Here is an 18,416-nt window from a genome sequence, read left to right on the forward strand (position 1 = left end):
GGACATACCACAAATTAAAAAACAAAGCAAATGATAACTGTTCAGACAACTTCCAAATATTATGGCTGCATTGAAGAAAACTCAGCTATGTGCACTGCTGCCCTCTAATATTTGAAATAGGTCAGAACTACTCCTGTGTAGATTTTTTATTGTAACAAGAGCTGAATCTAAAGGCATAAGATGCAGTGGGTGGTGTATTTTCACCACTGCCCCCTACTGTCTGGGCATGTGTCAGTGCTGCCAGTGTGTATGTCCTTCCATTCTGCTAGCTGGCTGAGTAGGGCTGCTCTTTTAGGGATAGTATAAGCTACCTTGTGTGTCTCCTCTGCATCTTGGGTACTTGGAACAATCTCCTGAACACTTCTGTTTGAGCTATGTTTAACCCCTTTTGTGACTGCTAATTTGAAGAAAGAAATCATTGAACTGGAGATGATCTGAGTTATAACAGTTCTCAGAGTGAGGACTAGTTGGTCCAAGTCCCTGAGGAATAGGATTCAGAATTTTTCATCTATGGGCTGCTGATTCCAATCTGGCCCAAGATGGGAACGACCAGAAGTCATTCTTGCCTGATGTGAAATGAGGTAGTGGGTCTCGGGCTCTTGGGTGAACAGCTGTCTAAATTACAAAACCCACCACACAATCCACTGATTGCCTTCAGTCCCCTGAAAGGCTGAGTTACTGTGTGTGTGTTTGTTGTGTGTAGCAGGCACTGCCATGCCCATTCTGCATCCAATCTAGGGCTAAAGAGAGAACTTCGGCCTCCAGAGACTATGTGAAGTCACTCAAAACAACACATGGACACACAACTTGGAAAATGTTTTTTAAATGCTGGGTTTTTTTTAACTGTACACCTAGAGGAACATCTGATTCATCCTCCCCTCCCCCCCAAGAACCAAGACAATTAATGATGGAATCTTCAGGGTGTTTTCTTATGTTGTCAGCTGGGCTTTCGAATGAGAGGTTTCACACACTTTTGCCCACACCGTTCAATTGCACAGCACTTCAGGCTTCCTTTGCAGTCTGAATCTCCCCTACAGGGTGCCGCCAAGCAAGGATTCTGGTGACCCCAGCCCCTGCTTTCCTTCAAATCTGAGCCAGACTCACTGGATGAGTCATGATTTGGATGCCCACGTCGTGGGGATCCCCTGTGCCCACCAGGTCCCCGTGTATTACCTCCATGGACACTAGGGCACAATCCAAGCTTCACTGTCACAGCAGAAAAACCTGTAGTAAAAGTGATCACAAGGTAGATGACCATAATGGTCCCTTCTGGCCTTGGAATTTATGAAATGGAGAATGATACCAGTGCAGATAACCTGGAACAATCTGTTTCAATAATAACCTATTTCTACTTCATCCCAAATGATAACTATTACATTACTCTGTCTTCAGATTCACCATCTCCTCCAACCCCTTGCAACAAAGCTCCCTTACCCACTCTGAATAGCTGTTCCCTCCCTGCAAGAGACTTGACCTCCCTTCCAGGCCCTTACACTCCTACACTGCCCTCCCCCTGTAACAATAGCTGCTGGAGTTCATGGATGCTGACACATAGGTGAAGGGGCTGTACTCTTTTTAACCCTGACCCATGTCATGCTACTAGGGCTAGAAAATAGTTTGCTTTTTTACTAGCACTCCTATACCTCAGAACTTTATTACATGATGAAAATGATTTAATGTTTTTCTTACTGTAGTACCCTGAGGTCCCAAGTGAGATCAGGACCTCATTGTACTAGACAGTGTACAAACGCATAGCAAGACAGTCCTTGTCACAAACAGCTTGCAGTCAAGATACAGAGAAAGGGATGAAAGGTAAGAGCACAGCAATGACTGGCAAAAGTCTTGTTAGTTGCAAGAGGTTTGTATGTGGGGCCATACCGTTTGGTTTTCCTTTTCCCATCCCCTGTTTTTATTTTTACTATATACTGGGAATCAGGGGGAGGTAAGAGAGAAAGGCAGGAGGATCTTTGGAAAAAAATATGGAGCAAATGAAGCCACCTGAACCCCTCAGTCTTGAAGGAAGCCTGGCAGAAAACTGAAAGGGGAGGCAGCATTGCTTCCAAAGTTCTTGGAAGCAATTTGCACTGCCCAGTAATTGGAGGGAAGAAACCTCCACATGCTACACTGGGCAGTTGCAGGAGCCCTGGAGATCTCAATACACTGCAAGGGGTGTGCAATGTGGATTGCAAACAGCTAGCCACAGCCGTTCGGAAATATCTAGTATAATGTGGACTGTGCAAGGGTGTCATTGGGAAGGGCATGTTTTCTTTTCAAGAAACTAGCTGCCAATTAAGACCATTGGTCATTAAATAACAGGCCTGTGTAATAAAGCAAAGTCATGTAAATTTGAAGAGTTAACAAATGGGCTAATTAGAGATGTGATATAATGGATAATTTGTGATATAATGGATAATGAGAACAAAGTGAAGTTATTCAGAAAAATGGACATGACTTTGCAGTGAACAGTGGTTATTTACAGGACTAGAGAAAAATGTCCTCCCCAAATGAAAGTGTTGATGAGAAGTCGGAGAACTGAAGGCATCTAATTCATAATGCATAGCAAGGCATAATGTCAGGATACAAGGGCAAACAAAAGCAGTGAGGTGCATTAGATTATAGAATACATTCTCACCATGGAAAGTGGCAGAAGGCTCAACCGTTGAGTCATTTTCATGTGGGGATGGAAATACCTAGAGAACTTGCTCTGGAGAAGTCATTTCCAAGGTTTTCACTTAATCAGATATCTTCTCCTTGACCCAATTCCCCTCCCAATATATCAGTCCCCCAGGCAACCACAGGAGAGGCTGCATGGGCAACTGGTGGTCCCCTGGCCACTGTTTGAGAATCACCATTCTAGGGAGCAATCCTGCTCCTGCTGAAGTCAGTGGGAGTTTTGCCATTGACTTCAAAGGGTACAGGAGAAGGCCTCTAAGGTAGAGTGCTGCAGTAGCTGAAGCAAGGAGGAAAAGATGTGGTCTCTCCCCACATCTAATGCCTATGATACTAGGCTGTTCCTCATAAGCTCCAAAAGTAGTTTTTAGAGACAAGGGAAATAAAGCAAACAATGACAACAGTAAATTTAAAGTGAAAAGGACTCACTTGTCAGTGCTATGGTGACTTGCTCAGAGAAAAGGTTACCGGCACCTAAGGAAACCAAGCATGAGTAATAATAAGAAAACCCTGTGATAACATCTGGTTTCAGTGAACTCATTCTAGCTGGTTGTGACACTGAGGAATATTGGGCCATGGAATAGATGCCCATGGTGAGTTGTGGAAGGTTCCAGCATTTGAGACATTTTAGAGTGGACAAAGCTCTGTAGGCAACAATCCTACACCAGAAAGCTGGGTAGAAGGAAGGTGGACAAGATGGGACCTAATAGGGTAGGTATACTGGAAACAGTGAGGAATTTTTGAAAAATCACTGCAAGCCGCTCCTGAAACTTGAAACATTGGGTCACCAGCAATCCATGTGTAAAACTGAACCTCCATATGAGCACAAAATCCAGGTGCATGGATTCCCAGGGACCCTGGTTATAGGACTTTTCATTTGCTTCAAGTTCTATGATGTTAGGCTGTGCCTCAAAGGTGCAAGAAAATGGCTGTGGTGAAAAGGTAAATAAACTGCACAATGAAAGAGTACATTTTAAGGAGAAACTAAAGTTATAGGGGACTCACCAGTGGGAGTGGCTAAAATGTCATCAGGGATATCTATGCCCTTTTAGGGTTGAGCTCATGTGAGATCCCTCAAGCTCAACAGGGACAAGCCTGGTCAGTGTTTAGATGGCAGACCTCCAAGAAGAATCCATGGTTCTTCAGGAAGTGATGCTAATGATGCAATTAGAAGGTGAGTCAGTATTGAACAGAATAGATCATGCAATGATTTTTTCCCCTGACAAATTTTTAATTTTTTTTTTTTCATTCTTGTTGAATTTTTGCCAGGAACACTGCCCACCTCTGAAAATGGATTCCCTCATTCCCCCTCTCCCCGAGTTTGAAGAAAGGTGATATTTTTTTCCACACCAAAAACTCGATTTTTTTGAGAAGCCATTTTCCATCTAAAGAGAAAAAAAAATTAAGGGAATATTTTTCAAGCTATTTTTACTGTATGGAGTGCTGTGCTGCAGGGATTGCTGTGGGTGACTAAGCAGCGTGCACTCTTCCATTCCTCTACACACGACAGATGGTCATCATGTTCCTCGATGCACACCTGGTCTCTGACTTCCCCAGGTCGGCTGGGCTGGGAGTGCTGCAGTAACAGTGTGATCAGGTCTTGCTTTGGAGGAAGCTTATCATGTTGCTCTCAAGCAAACTCTAAAGCAGAGCAACTAAGGTTAAGGGACTAACTCCAAAGTACTCCAGCTTTCCAGCAAGGGAAGATTCTGGCGACGAGGTTGGGTAACGTGTGTGGGAGTTTTGCCAGTGGGGGCTCATGGGAGTGTTTTGGAAGCTGTGCATGTTGAGATGGGCCAGCAGTGTTTGAGCAGATGAGAAGCTTGTCCTAAGATGTGGAACGGTTTGGGAGCCAGCCAAGAGGTTCCACTTGGTGGCATCTTGCCAGAGTGGGTGATGGAAGTTTATTCCTTTCCTTCCAAATGCCTCACTACACCTGTAGTTGCTTTCTAGCTACCTCTCTTCAGCTCCAGAATCTGCTCAGTCTGAGGCGCTAAGGGCTTAGCTGCCTCAATGTGCAACACCAGGAGGTTAGCAGCATTGGGACCTAACACAAAGACATCTGAAACTGTTGCCAAGTGGAGGAAGAGGAGCACGGCGGCAGGAACAGGCAGGAGGTGAGGGGTAGAGAGAAGGTGGTCAGGCAGCTAGATGTTTATGTTGAAACTGGGACAAAACCTAGGATTGCCAGTTTTGGTTGGATGTATTCCTGGAGGTTTCATCACACGACATAATCTTTAATTTAAAATTAATCTTTAATTCCTGGAGACTCCAGGACAACCCTGGAGGACTGGCAACCCTAACAAAACCTGAGTTTCAGCATAATTTCTCATGACACCGACATTCTCTGAGCCATCTTGGTCCACTGGAATGTTGGTCACCCTGCTCTGGTGCAGTGCGGGGCGAGGAGTCCAGTGAGGAGGGAGAACAATAAAATCTTACAGGATAGTCAGTTGTTCCAGTCTTTAAAGCGGGCAAACTGACATCTTTTCAAATGTGTGGAACATCCACACTGGATAAGCACAGTAGTTGGCTGTTTCAGAGATGAACCTCAGCAGGGAAATAAATAATGACACTTAAAATTGCTATCACTATGCATCAGTCAAAACCCCAGAGAGGGCAGTAGAACTGTTCATGCCTCACTTGTGCTGTTGCTAGTTTCTCTGCAAGCTGAAGTAGACAGCACTTCCTTTGGTTCATAGTCAGAAGATTTCTTCTTAAATAGAAAGTTGAGCAAATACCATTGGGGGTGGGGGGAGTGGGGGTAAATTCTGTAGAAAACGCAGGGTCACCATAAATCCATGTGTAAAACTGAACCTAAAGTGGATGAGTGGAAAACCCAGGTGTATGAATTCTCAGGGCCCTTGGCTGTACAGCTCTTCCTTGGCTCCAAGTTCTATAATTTTAGGCTGTTCCTCATAGGTGCAAGAAAATGGCTGTTTATGGTGACAAGGTAAATAAATTGCACAATGAGAACAGTAAGTTTCAAGGAGACACACAAGTAATGGGGGACTCACCAGTGGGTGTTGCTAAAGTGTCATCAAGGATAGCAGATAGCTCTAGGGAATCAAGCAGAAGACATTAAATTAATGGCAGGTAGTTTTATATAATCTAAGACCTTTTAAGGTTGAGCTCAAGTAGGATCCCGCAAGCTCAGCAAGGAGAGTGTTTGTGTGGGAGACCTCCAAGAAGAATCCAGGGTTCTTCAGGAAGTGGTGCTAATGATTCATCTAGGGGTTCTTTTTCTTCTGTGTCAGTATTGATCATGGAATGATTTTTTTCCTGAGACATATTTAAATTATTATTTTTTCAAATTTGTTTGAATTTTTTTTTTTTTTTTTTAGTTTTTGCCAGGAACATATACCCCCCCCCCCCAAAAAAAACCCATGCTTTTTCCCCAGATTTTGAAGAAAACATTTTTTTAAATTTCCATTTTATTGAAAAATCATTTTCCATTAAAAAATGCCAGGGGAATATTTTGAAGCTGTTCTTGAGGGGAATCCTCCAATTGAGTGCTGTGCTGCAGGGAGTGCTGTGGGTGACTAAGCAGAGTGCACTTTTCCTGGTTAGCAGTTGCCAGGATCCGCAGCTCAAGGGTGATCCTTTTATATATGAAGCATAATCTGTGCTTTCAGGTTTCAGAGTAACAGCCGTGTTAGTCTGTATTCGCAAAAAGAAAAGGAGTACTTGTGGCACCTTAGAGACTCACCAATTTATTTGAGCATGAGCTTTCGTGAGCTACAGCTCACTTCATCGGATGCATGCATCCGATGAAGTGAGCTGTAGCTCACGAAAGCTCATGCTCAAATAAATTGGTGAGTCTCTAAGGTGCCACAAGTACTCCTTTTCTCTGTGCTTTCAGACACTTCAGTATGAAATGTTGTCTATTGAGATAAGCTAATAAAATGGAACTCACCACCTGGATCTGCCGTTGTTACCACAGCATCCAAAGACTGGAGATCTAGGCAAAAAGAGCATGAGAGCTGAGAAAAATAACCCTATGATAAATGCAGGAATGCGGTTTCACTGGACTATGTCAGACTAGCTGTGTGCAGTGTTGTTGTAGCCATGTTGGTCCCAGGATTTTAGAGAGACAATATTTTTTATTGGATCAACTTCTGTTGGAAAGAGAAAAGCTTTCGAGCTCCACTGAGCTCTTTTGAAGATATTACCTCGCCCACCTTGTCTCTCTATTTCAAACTAGTTTTAACAGTGATGTGCACAAGACAGTGGGAGAGTATCCTGAGTATCCCAGTATCTTTGCTGCCCTTTTCTCATTCCTCATTCTTTCCTGCCATCTTCTGGCCATTATAAAACATAGCCACTGTTTTCCTGCCTCTAACAGCGTGTGTGTGTGTGTGTGTATTCGGCTTCTTTAAAAGCTACAGATGTTTTCATAAACCTTTAACCCCCCCACCTCCCATACTATGTAATGTTTTCTCTCTTTTTGGTTTTGTTTTATTGGTACCTCTTAGAGCACTGACACATCACACTGAGTCACTAAAAATGAGATTTTCCATCCTCAGCCCTTCAGGTCTCTTGCAAATACTCCAGTGCTCTGTCAGATGCTGATCTTACCTCTCTCTGGGTATGTGCTCACAGCCACCCACCTGCTTTCTGATACACTCCACACTGGATACCTTCTGGACTGGTGCTTCCTACACAACCCACCTCCATAATCCCTGTTGAGAGTTCCCAATCCAAAAATCAAATTAGGGACAGGAGCAAGTTTCCAAGTTGCTTGGAAGCTCACGTCCAGAGATCAAATCAGGAGTAGCAGCTGGGACGTAGGTTGTGTGGGGAGGTTGGGAGGGCTTCCAATGTCAAACAAGAGTTTAAAGAGCTCCTCTCCACTCCGGCTCCTCAGTGCTGCAGTCCATCCCAGAGCCTTGGCCTAGAGACCCCAACCTGACCCTCTTCCCACACCCTTACAATGGCTAGTTCTCAAGTATCCCTGAATATAAAATAATGCAGAAGACAGAGAAAAGAATGCAGGGTAGGAAAAAAATCCAACCCATAAGGGCACAGGAGAAATATACGTTGGCTTTCTATGTATCATGACTCTACAGACAGAGGTTTCCTAAAAGATTTAAATAATTCTTCTTGGAATTTATTTCCTTTACTAGGATCTGCCTAGTCGTCTACCTTATCTCTGCCAATATTCAATATTTATTGCTTGAGAGGAAAGTAAATTTCCACCCACACCTTTGTGCAGTGCCATACATGTCATGGTAGGGTGTGGGCTGGGATTTCTTTCTGATTGCGGTATATGTGATCAGTAGATATTCAGAACCATGAGATCTGACTTCCCGTAACTTAAAATCACAAACCACACCAAGTCAGGCAAAGTCAGAAAAACTGAGCTGCTGTAGTGATTCAATAAAAGGGGCTCTTTCCCCCATTGGCCCCTAAGCCCCGGTGTGGTGCTAGGAGTTGCTGTGCTTAAGGGAGTGGTGTAAGTGACTGAAATAACAGCCCCCCAACCTGAAGCAAATACTCACCAGCAACCACACACCACACAACAGAACTACTAACTCAGGAACCTATCCTTGCAACAAAGCCCATTGCCAACTGTGCCCACATATCTATTCAGGGGACACCATCACAGGGCCTAATAACATCGGCCACACTATCAGAGGCTCGTTCACCTGCACATCCACCAATGTGATATATGCCATCATGTGCCAGCAATGCCCCTCTGCCATGTACATTGGTCAGACTGGACAGTCTCTACGTAAAAGAATAAATGGACACAAATCAGATGTCAAGAATTATAACATTCATAAACCAGTTGGAGAACACTTCAATCTCTCTGGTCACACGATTACAGACATGAAAGTTGTGATATTACAACAAAAAAACTTCAAATCCAGACTCCAGCGAGAAACTGTTGAATTGGAATTCATTTGCAAATTGGATACAATTAACTTAGGCTTGAATAGAGACTGGGAGTGGCTAAGTCATTATGCAAGGTAACCGATTTCCCCTTGTTTTTTCCTACCCCCCCCCCCCAGACATTCTTGTTAAACCCTGGATTTGTGCTGGAAATGGCCCACCTTGATTATCATACACATTGTAAGGAGAGTGATCACTTTAGATAAACTATTACCAGCAGGAGAGTGGGGTGGGAGGAGGTATTTTTTCATGCTTTGTGTGTATATAAAAACATCTTCTATATTTTCCACAGTATGCATCCGATGAAGTGAGCTGTAGCTCACGAAAGCTTATGCTCAAATAAATTGGTTAGTCTCTAAGGTGCCAGAAGTACTCCTTTTCTTTTTGCGAATACACACTAACACGGCTGTTACTCTGAAACCTGAAATAACAGGCTACTCCTCCCTCTGAACCAGTACTGAACCAATAGCAAAGTGACACCATAATGTTTTCAGATGAGATGTAAAACTCAGGACTTATCCCAATGTGGCCATATAGGATTCAACAGCAATGTCATTCAGACATGGCATTCTTCTTCATTTTCTCTCTTCCAGTCATTGCAGTGCTCCCCGGAAGGGGCTACATTTTATCAGAGGGTGACTTCCTCCCTTATCTGCCTAAATTAGGGATGTCAGGAAGCTTGAGTGAATTCATGTTTGTAAAGTGCTGTGACATCTAGGGTATAAGGGGCTATAGAAGTGTAGATTAGTACTTTGGAGCCATATCCTATTCACACAAGCAGTCCCATTGATTTCATCAAGGTTACTTGTGTGAGAAAGGTGAGCAGAACTGTTATTATTAGCATGTGTAATTATAAATGTCATCATGATAAAATTATCCACCTCAGCACTTATGAAGAACTGTGATAAATTATAAGATGTGGCAAGTGTGCTGCAAACCACGAACTTTGACCATTTCATAGTGTTTTTGAATCGTGCCTGCTATCTTTTATCTAACTATTTTCTGTTTGTGGTCTGTGTTCTGAATAAATCTTACAGTTGGCTTGTAACCCTCTATTACTTCCTGTCAGCACAGGATCAGGTTCTATAAGCCTTGAACATGTTGTCTGGGGAGTTTTAGAGGACACTGGTGTCTTAAAGGAATGCTTTGAAATTGGTGCTCAGAGGAACTTGCCCAATGTTATATGTCTGGTGCACAGCATGAGCTAATTTTAAAAGGAAGGGGATTTGCCCTTAGTGGTTGGGTTTGAGTCTACTCTCCTAGTGGTTTGACACTAATATAACTTCATTGACTTCAATGGAGCTACTCCTAATTTACTGGGGGTGGAAGTGAAAGATGAATCAGGGACATGGGACTAAGGTATTCTAAGCTGGCAGTGAGCAAGGTACAATTTATGGCACTGAGGAAGAACTTTTTCTGCTATAGTAGCTTGCAGGTCATCTTTCAGTATATTTCATTAGCTTAGGGCCTAATGCTATTTTCCCTAGTTATAGAACAGGTGTGTTTAGTTATAACTGCTGTTGTATAAGAACCTGGGGACTAGAATCCAGGTCTCCAGAGTCTGGAGTAGTTGATATGCCCACAGTGCTACCAGAAAGCACTCATAGTTAGGGTACCCATCTGGGAGGTTGAAGATCCAGGGTTCAGTCCCCCTGCTACAATCACTCTTAAGTATCTATACAGACTAACCACTGGGCTAAAGGCTAAAAGGTAGGCACCACCACCTCCTCTGGTCAGATTTTGAATGGGATTTGATGCAGTAGGCAGCCTCTGAGCATGCCTACTGGATTGGGCCCCCCAGGTGAGATAGATTCCTCTGCCTGGTTGAAGGATCACTCTGGGGCTTAGGCAGGAGACGGGTCCAGACACCCAGAGTGAAGCAGCAGTATGCATGCCTAGAGGCAAGAACTTAGGCACCTAGGGAACTTTTACAATTCAAAGTTCAGGCACCTACAGAATTTGGCGGCAGTTGAGCAGAGGTTTTATGGATCACAGCAGAGCCTAAACTGGGACTTAGGTGCCTAAGTCCAGGGTTTAATGGCCTAAGTACCTTTGTGGACCTGGGCCTTAGCCTCTCTGTGCCTCAGCATCCCTACAAAACGTGAGTAATAGCACTTTCCTTCCACACAGGGGTGTTGTGAGAAGAGATATATTAAAGACTGTGAGGTGTTCTGACATTATGCTAATGGAGGACAGAAAAGAACCTTAAAAAGAGAGAGAGAGAGAAACACTGAACTCGGACAAATGAGAGCCAGAGCCAGGGGTAGTTATGCTTGAGTATGAGGGGTCAGACACAGAAGGGGCTGAAGTCTCCCTTCCCGAACAGTGCCACAGAAGGGCTGATGAGTATCATTGACATCATGCAGAGAGCTGAATGATTAAGGGATGGTATGTCTACACTGCACACTGCTCATGGCAGCATGTGGAGTGCATACACTGCATGCCCCTCCCCCCAGCACGGGTATAAATAGCTGTGTAGACAGGGAGGCACTGCGTAGGAGAGTAAAGACACACTTTAGGGTATGTACCCTACATGACTCTCTGTTAATCCAGCTGTAGGCTCCCCATGCATCTCTGCTACTGCACCAGATTCTGGACCCTTCTAATAAACACTTTTGTCTCTCCTGACCAGAAAGCGAAGGCCACAGCAGATTATGCTAATTGTATTTTAGTTTTGTAATGTGAACAAATTCATATTCACTTGTGGTCTAAGCAGAATGTGTTGGGGAATAACTGTGTGTGGTCTGTGTATTATATGTGGAAAGGGATGTGTGTGTTTGTGGTCTGCGATGTGCGTATGTGGCTGTGGTGAGATTCCATAGTCTTCAGTTCAGGTATAACCGGTCTTTTTTTTATATACCACTAACAGTAGCACAAATTATATCTTGCAATCTCCTTTAAACGCACAGACCACTTGTTCCTTTGCCCTTTGACATTTCAGATAGGGCCAACAACTGGCTCAGATCCAATCTTCTTAAATATTAAAAGAACAAAGATAATAATAGTGTGACATTCGGTGTGATGGTGTGAATGTCACTACACAGTTTAGCACTTTACCGAGCAGAGAGCCCTTATCTTGATAAGCTCCTTCCAGATACACCCCCCAGTAAAATAATATCACCCATTGTACATTCAACTTGTATCCCATTAACCCTTAAGACACTGCCTGGGTTCCAGGAGGATTGATGATGATACATGGAAATTGGGAGTCTCTGGGGGACTGCATAGGGGGTTGGGTCCAGATCCTTCCAGCAGGTTTTGGCAGGTGAAGGGGGGCTGGACTGGGTGCTTGTTGGTGGGAGAGGGTTGTAGGAGGATTTCAGCAGCAGAGAGAGGAACTTGTTCAGATTATTCTTGTGGGAATTGCACAAGTGCTCAATAGCTGGGGGTGGGGGGAGAGTCAGGTGATTTTTTTGGAGGGAATTGTAAGTGGGCTGCAGTAGGTATAGGTTACCTGGGGTGAATTGTTATGGAGTAAAGAGTGGATTTAATATTAACAGCTGCTTCAGTGTGTAGACACGAACATTCATCTGCAGATGAGTTATACTCAGCAAATTAGGTACATAGGAGGGTATTGTTCTGCAGGGAGTGGCATGGGTGACACAGTAGGGGGTGGTATTCCCCCTGAGTCAGCACTGACCCCAATGCCCCAGTGTGGTGCTGGGGGTGCTGTGCTGTAGGGAGTGACATGGGTGATTCATGTAGAACTCTACAAAGATCAAGCAAAGGACGAGCACTAGGGCCTTGGCTCATTTCCGACTGCAGTAATTTCACTATATCTCCCAAGAAATAGTTTCCATAGGGAACTTATTCTTTATTTCCTCTCCTCTGGTTCTGCTGTATAGTGTCACAGACTCAGAATGGCTGCTGTGTTCCATCAAGTGGGATGTGTGGTTCAGACCTGGTTGAAGTAGTCCCTCTGTCATGTACATTGGTCAAACTGGACAGTCTCTACGTAAAAGAATAAATGGACACAAATCAGATGTCAAGAATTATAACATTCATAAACCAGTCGGAGAACACTTCAATCTCTCTGGTCACGCGATTACAGACATGAAAGTTGTGAAATACTCATTGTTGTAAAGCCACCCCCTTCGTTGATTTTAATTCCCTGTAAGCCAACCCTGTAAGCCATGTTGTCAGTCGCCCCTCCCTCCGTCACAGCAACGGCAGACAATCGTTCCGCGCCTTTTTTCTGTGTGGATGCCATGCCAAGGCAAGCATGGAGGCCGCTCAGCTCACTTTGGCAATTAGGAGCACATTAAACACCACACGCATTATCCAGCAGTATATGCAGCACCGGAACCTGGCAAAGCGATACCGAGTGAGGAGGCAACGTCAGCACGGTCATGTGAGTGATCAGGACATGGACACAGATTTCTCTCAAAGCATGGGACCTGCCAATGCATGCATCCTGGTGCTAATGGGGCAGGTTCATGCTGTGGAACGCTGATTCTGGGCTTGGGAAACAAGCACAGACTGGTGAGACCACATAGTGTTGCAGGTCTGGGACGATTCCCAGTGGCTGTGAAACTTTCGCATGCGTAAGGGCACTTTCATGGAACTTTGTGACTTGCTTTCCCCTGCCCTGAAGCGCATGAATACCAAGATGAGAGCAGCCCTCGCAGTTGAGAAGTGAGTGGCAATAGCCCTGTGGAAGCTTGCAATGCCAGACAGCTACCGGTCAGTTGGGAATCAATTTGGAGTGGGCAAATCTATTGTGGGAGCTGCTGTGATGCAAGTAGCCCACGCAATCAAAGATCTGCTGATATCAAGGGTAGTGACCCTGGGAAATGTGCAGGTCATAGTGGATGGCTTTGCTGCAATGGGATTCCCTAACTGTGGTGGGGCCATAGATGGAACCCATATCCCTATCTTGGCACCGGAGCACCAAGCCGGCGAGTACATAAGCTGCAAGGGGTACTTTTCAATAGTGCTGCAAGCTCTGGTGGATCACAAGGGACGTTTCACCAACATCAACGTGGGATGGCCGGGAAAGGTACATGATGCTCGCATCTTCAGGAACTCTGGTCTGTTTCAAAAGCTGCAGGAAGGGACTTTATTCCCAGACCAGAAAATAACTGTTGGGGATGTTGAAATGCCTATAGTTTTCCTTGGGGACCCAGCCTACCCCTTAATGCCATGGCTCATGAAGCCGTACACAGGCAGCCTGGACAGTAGTCAGGAGCTGTTCAACTACAGGCTGAGCAAGTGCAGAATGGTGGTAGAAAGTGCATTTGGACATTTAAAAGTGCGCTGGTGCAGTTTACTGACTCGCTTAGACCTCAGCGAAACCAATATTCCCACTGTTATTACTGCTTGCTGTGCGCTCCACAATATCTGTGAGAGTAAGGGGGAGACGTTTATGGCGGGGTGGGAGGTTGAGGCAAATCACCTGGCTGCTGGTTACAAGGGCGGTTAGAAGAGCACAGGAGGGCACGGTACGCATCAGAGAAGCTTTGAAAACCAGTTTCATGACTGGCCAGGCTACGGTGTGAAAGTTCTGTTTGTTTCTCCTTGATGAAACCCCCTGCCCCTTGGTTCACTGTACTTCCCTGTAAGCTAAGCACCCTCCCTTCCTCCCTTCGATCACCGCTTGCAGAGGCAATAAAGTCATTGTTGCTTCACATTCATGCATTCTTTATTCATTCATCACACAAATAGGGGGATGACTACCAAGGTAGCACAGGAGGGGTGGTGGAGGAGGGAAGGAAAATGCCACACAGCACTTTAAAAGTTTACAACTTTAAAATTTATTGAATGCCAGCCTTCTGTTTTTTGGGCAACCCACTGTGGTGGAGTGGCTGGTTGGCCGGAGGCCCCCCCACCGCGTTCTTGGGCGTCTGGGTGAGGAGGCTATGGAACTTGAGGAGGAGGGCGGTTGGTTACACAGGGGCTGTAGTCTCAGTCTGTGCTCCAACTGCCTTTGCTGCAGCTCAACCATACACTGGAGCATACTGGTTTGATCCTCCAGCAGCCTCAGCATTGAATCCTGCCTCCTCTCATTATGCTGCCGCCACATTTGAGCTTCAGCCCTGTCTTCAGCCCACCACTTACTCTCTTCAGCCCGCCACTTACTCTCTTCAGCCTGCCACCTCTCCTCCCGGTCATCTTGTACTTTCCTGCACTCTGACATTATTTGCCTCCATGCATTTGTCTGTGCTCTCAGTGTGGGAGGACAGCATGAGCTCAGAGAACATTTCATCACGAGTGCGTTTTTTTTTTCTTTCTAATCTTCACTAGCCTCTGGGAAGGAGAAGATCCTGTGATCCTTGAAACACATGCAGCTGGTGGAGGAAAAAAAAGTGATAGCGGTATTTAAAAAGACACATTTTATAAAACAGTGGCTACACTCTTTCAGGGTAAACCTTGCTGTTACCATTACATACATAGCACATGTGCTTTCGTTACAAGGTTGTATTTTGCCTCCCCTCACCGCATGGCTACCCTACCCCCTCAACCCTCCCCCCTCCCCGTGGCTAACAGCAGGGAACATTTCTGTTCAGCCACAGGCAAACAGCCCAGCAGGAACGGGCACCTCTGAGTGTCCCCTGAAGAAAAGCACCCTATTTCAACCAGGTGACTATGAATGATATCTCACTCTCCTGAGGATAACACAGAGAGATAAAGAACAGATGTTGTTTGAACGCCAGCAAACATACACTGCAATGCTTTGTTGTACAATGATTCCCGAGTACGTGTTACTGGCCTGGAGTGGTAAAGTGTCCTACCATGGAGGATGCAATAAGGCTGCCCTCCCCAGAAACCTTTTGCAAAGGCTTTGGGAGTACATCCAAGAGAACCGCGAATGCCGGGGCAAATTAATCCTTTCACATGCTTGCTTTTAAACCATGTATAGTATTTTAAAAGGTACACTCACCGGAGGTCCCTTCTCCACCTGACAGGTCCAGGAGGCAGCCTTGGGTGGGTTCAGGGGGTACTGGCTCCAGGTCCAGGGTGAGAAACAGTTCCTGGCTGTTGGGAAAACCGGTTTCTCCACTTGCTTGCTGTGAGCTATCTACAACCTCCTCCTCATCATCATCTTCTTTGTCCCCAAAACCTGCTTCTGTGCTGCGTCCATCTCCATTGAAGGAGTCAAACAACACGGCTGGGGTAGTGATGGCTGAACTCCCTAAAATGGCATGCAGCTCATCATAGAAGCGGCATGTTTGGGGCTCTGACCCGGAGCGGCCGTTTGCCTCTCTGGTTTTCTGGTAGGCTTGCCTCAGCTCCTTAAGTTTCACGCAGCACTGCTTCGGGTCCCTGTTATGGCCTCTGTCCTTCATGCCCTGGGAGATTTTGATAAATGTTTTGGCATTTTGAAAACTGGAACGTAGTTCTGATAGCACGGATTCCTCTCCCCATACAGTGATTAGATCCCGTACCTCCCGTTCAGTCAATGCTGGAGCTCTTTTGCGATTCTGGGACTCCATCATGGTCACCTCTGCTGATGAGCTCTGCATGGTCACCTGCAGCTTGCCACGCTGACCAAACAGGAAATGTGATTCAAAAGTTCGCGGTTCTTTTCCTGTCTACCTGGCCAGTGCATCTGAGTTGAGAGTGCTGTCCAGAGCGGTGACAATGGAGCACTCTGGGATAGCTACCGGAGGCCAATACCATTGAATTGTGTCTACAGTATCCCAAATTCGACCCGGCAAGGCCGATTTAAGCACTAATCCACTTGTCTGGGGTGGAGTAAGGAAATCGATTTTAAGAGCCCTTTAAGTCGAAAAAAAGGGCTTCATCATGTGGACGGGTGCAGGTTTACATCGATTTAACGCTGCTAAATTCGACCTAAAGTCCTAGTGTAGACCAGGGCTAAGGTACCACAAGTACTCCTCATTGTTTTTGCACAAGGTGAGTAACCCTCTCTTCTAAGCAGCAAAATGATGAAAGGAAATGTTGAATAGTGAATAAAAAATAGCTTCCTTTAATTATGTCTTTTTGGATGAATGATTATTAATGCCAAAACTAATAAAACTTTTAGCATTTGCACACATTTTCACAAAGGAACACTGGGCATTCCAATACTTGAATGTGTAGCATACCGACATGAACTCATCAAGTTTCTTTGTGAAAATATTTGCAAATTGTGTTTTGTGTTACTCAACCAGCTATACTCACAAGTCTCTGGTCCCCACAAACATAAAAACCCATGCAAATTTTTTCTCAGGTCTGTTACATGATTTCATACACTGAACTGTTGATTTTCATAACATTTCAGGGGACTGAAAATGATTAGCCACTAAGCAGGCAAAAACATGAAAAGCCACTTTCGTTTGAAAATTCAAACATGAATTCAGAAAAAACAGCAACACTAAAAGCCACCTGGTCTAATGGATAAGAAAAGGATTTGGAGCTGGGAAGTACTTAGAAATACCAAGAGGAGGCACTGTTAGTTAATGGGTCAGGCAGAGGTTGCAGATAGAGCTGGCTGGAAATCTTCCAACAGAACTTTTTTTGTCAGAAAATGCCAATTCATCAAAAGCAAAATGTTTTGTGGAAATGTGTCAATTTTGACTAAATTTAATTTCGGGGGGGGGGGCGAAGAGAGCGTTCTAATAGGATCAAAATAGAATATTTCGGTTTTTCATTTTGAAATAACTTTTCATTTCAAAATTTATTTTATTTTTAAAAAGTTGAAATCAAAACAAAACTTTTCAGCAGAATTTTTTTTTCAATGTCATTTTATGGGACATTTTGAAATATTTTGATTTTGTGTAGTTTTGGAATGGGAAAAAAAATCAAAATTGTGGAAATTACCATGAAACAGAAAATACAGTTCTCATCCAACTCTGCTTGCAGAGTGAAGGGACTAATAGATTTTAATCAGGAATGTAGATTGTAAACTCTAGCACCTAGCATAATGGAACCCTGATCCTGGCTGGAGCCCATCAATGATACAGCAATACAAATAATACAGAATAATCTGACACTGACTCAGGCAAATCTCTTAAAACCCCTGCTCACTTTTCTTAATGAAAAACGAAAACATTGATATTTACCTACAAAAGGATGTTTGTAGTGTCTTATATAAATATTAAGACCAATCAACTCTGCTCTTCCTAGTGCCAACCAAACACTTAGGCCCTAATCCAGAGCCCAGTGAAGTCAATGGAAGTTTTCCCAGTGACTTCATTTACCATTGGATCAGGCTCTTAATCTTCTGAATTACAAAATTCTCATTCTGTGCCATCAGCAGTGTTTTTTTCAATTTCACAATTTTTAATTTTTGACAAATATCAAGGAGGTTCTTGATATTTCACAAGCAGCTGGATATGTGAAATTATTTCACTGAGAAGGATTGTAGACTCCACAGTAGGCATATTTTGATGAAAAAAATGACATTCCTACAATTACTTTCATTTTGACAGGTTTCAGAGGAACAGCCCTGTTAGTCTGTATTCGCAAAAAGAAAAGGAGTACTTGTGGCACCTTAGAGACTAACCAATTTATTTGAGCATGAGCTTTCGTGAGCTACAGCTCACTTCATCAGATGTATACCGTGGAAACTGCAGTTTATATAAAGTCTGCTGCAGTTTCCACGGTATACATCTGATGAAGTGAGCTGTAGCTCACGAAAGCTCATGCTCAAATAAATTGGTTAGTCTCTAAGGTGCCACAAGTACTCCTTTTCTTTTTTCATTTTGACGTTTCCAAACCACTTTACAAACTCAGTGATTGTGAAAAGAAAAGGAGTACTTGTGGCACCTTAGAGATTAACCAATTTATTTGAGCATAAGCTTTCGTGAGCTACAGCTCACTTCATCGGATGCATACTGTGGAAAGTGTAGAAGATCTTTTTATACGCACAAAGCATGAAAAAATACCTCCCCCCACCCCACTCTCAT

This window comes from Caretta caretta, chromosome 1 (genome assembly GCF_965140235.1).
Source record: "Caretta caretta isolate rCarCar2 chromosome 1, rCarCar1.hap1, whole genome shotgun sequence".
In the NCBI taxonomy this organism is placed as follows: Eukaryota; Metazoa; Chordata; order Testudines; family Cheloniidae; genus Caretta; species Caretta caretta.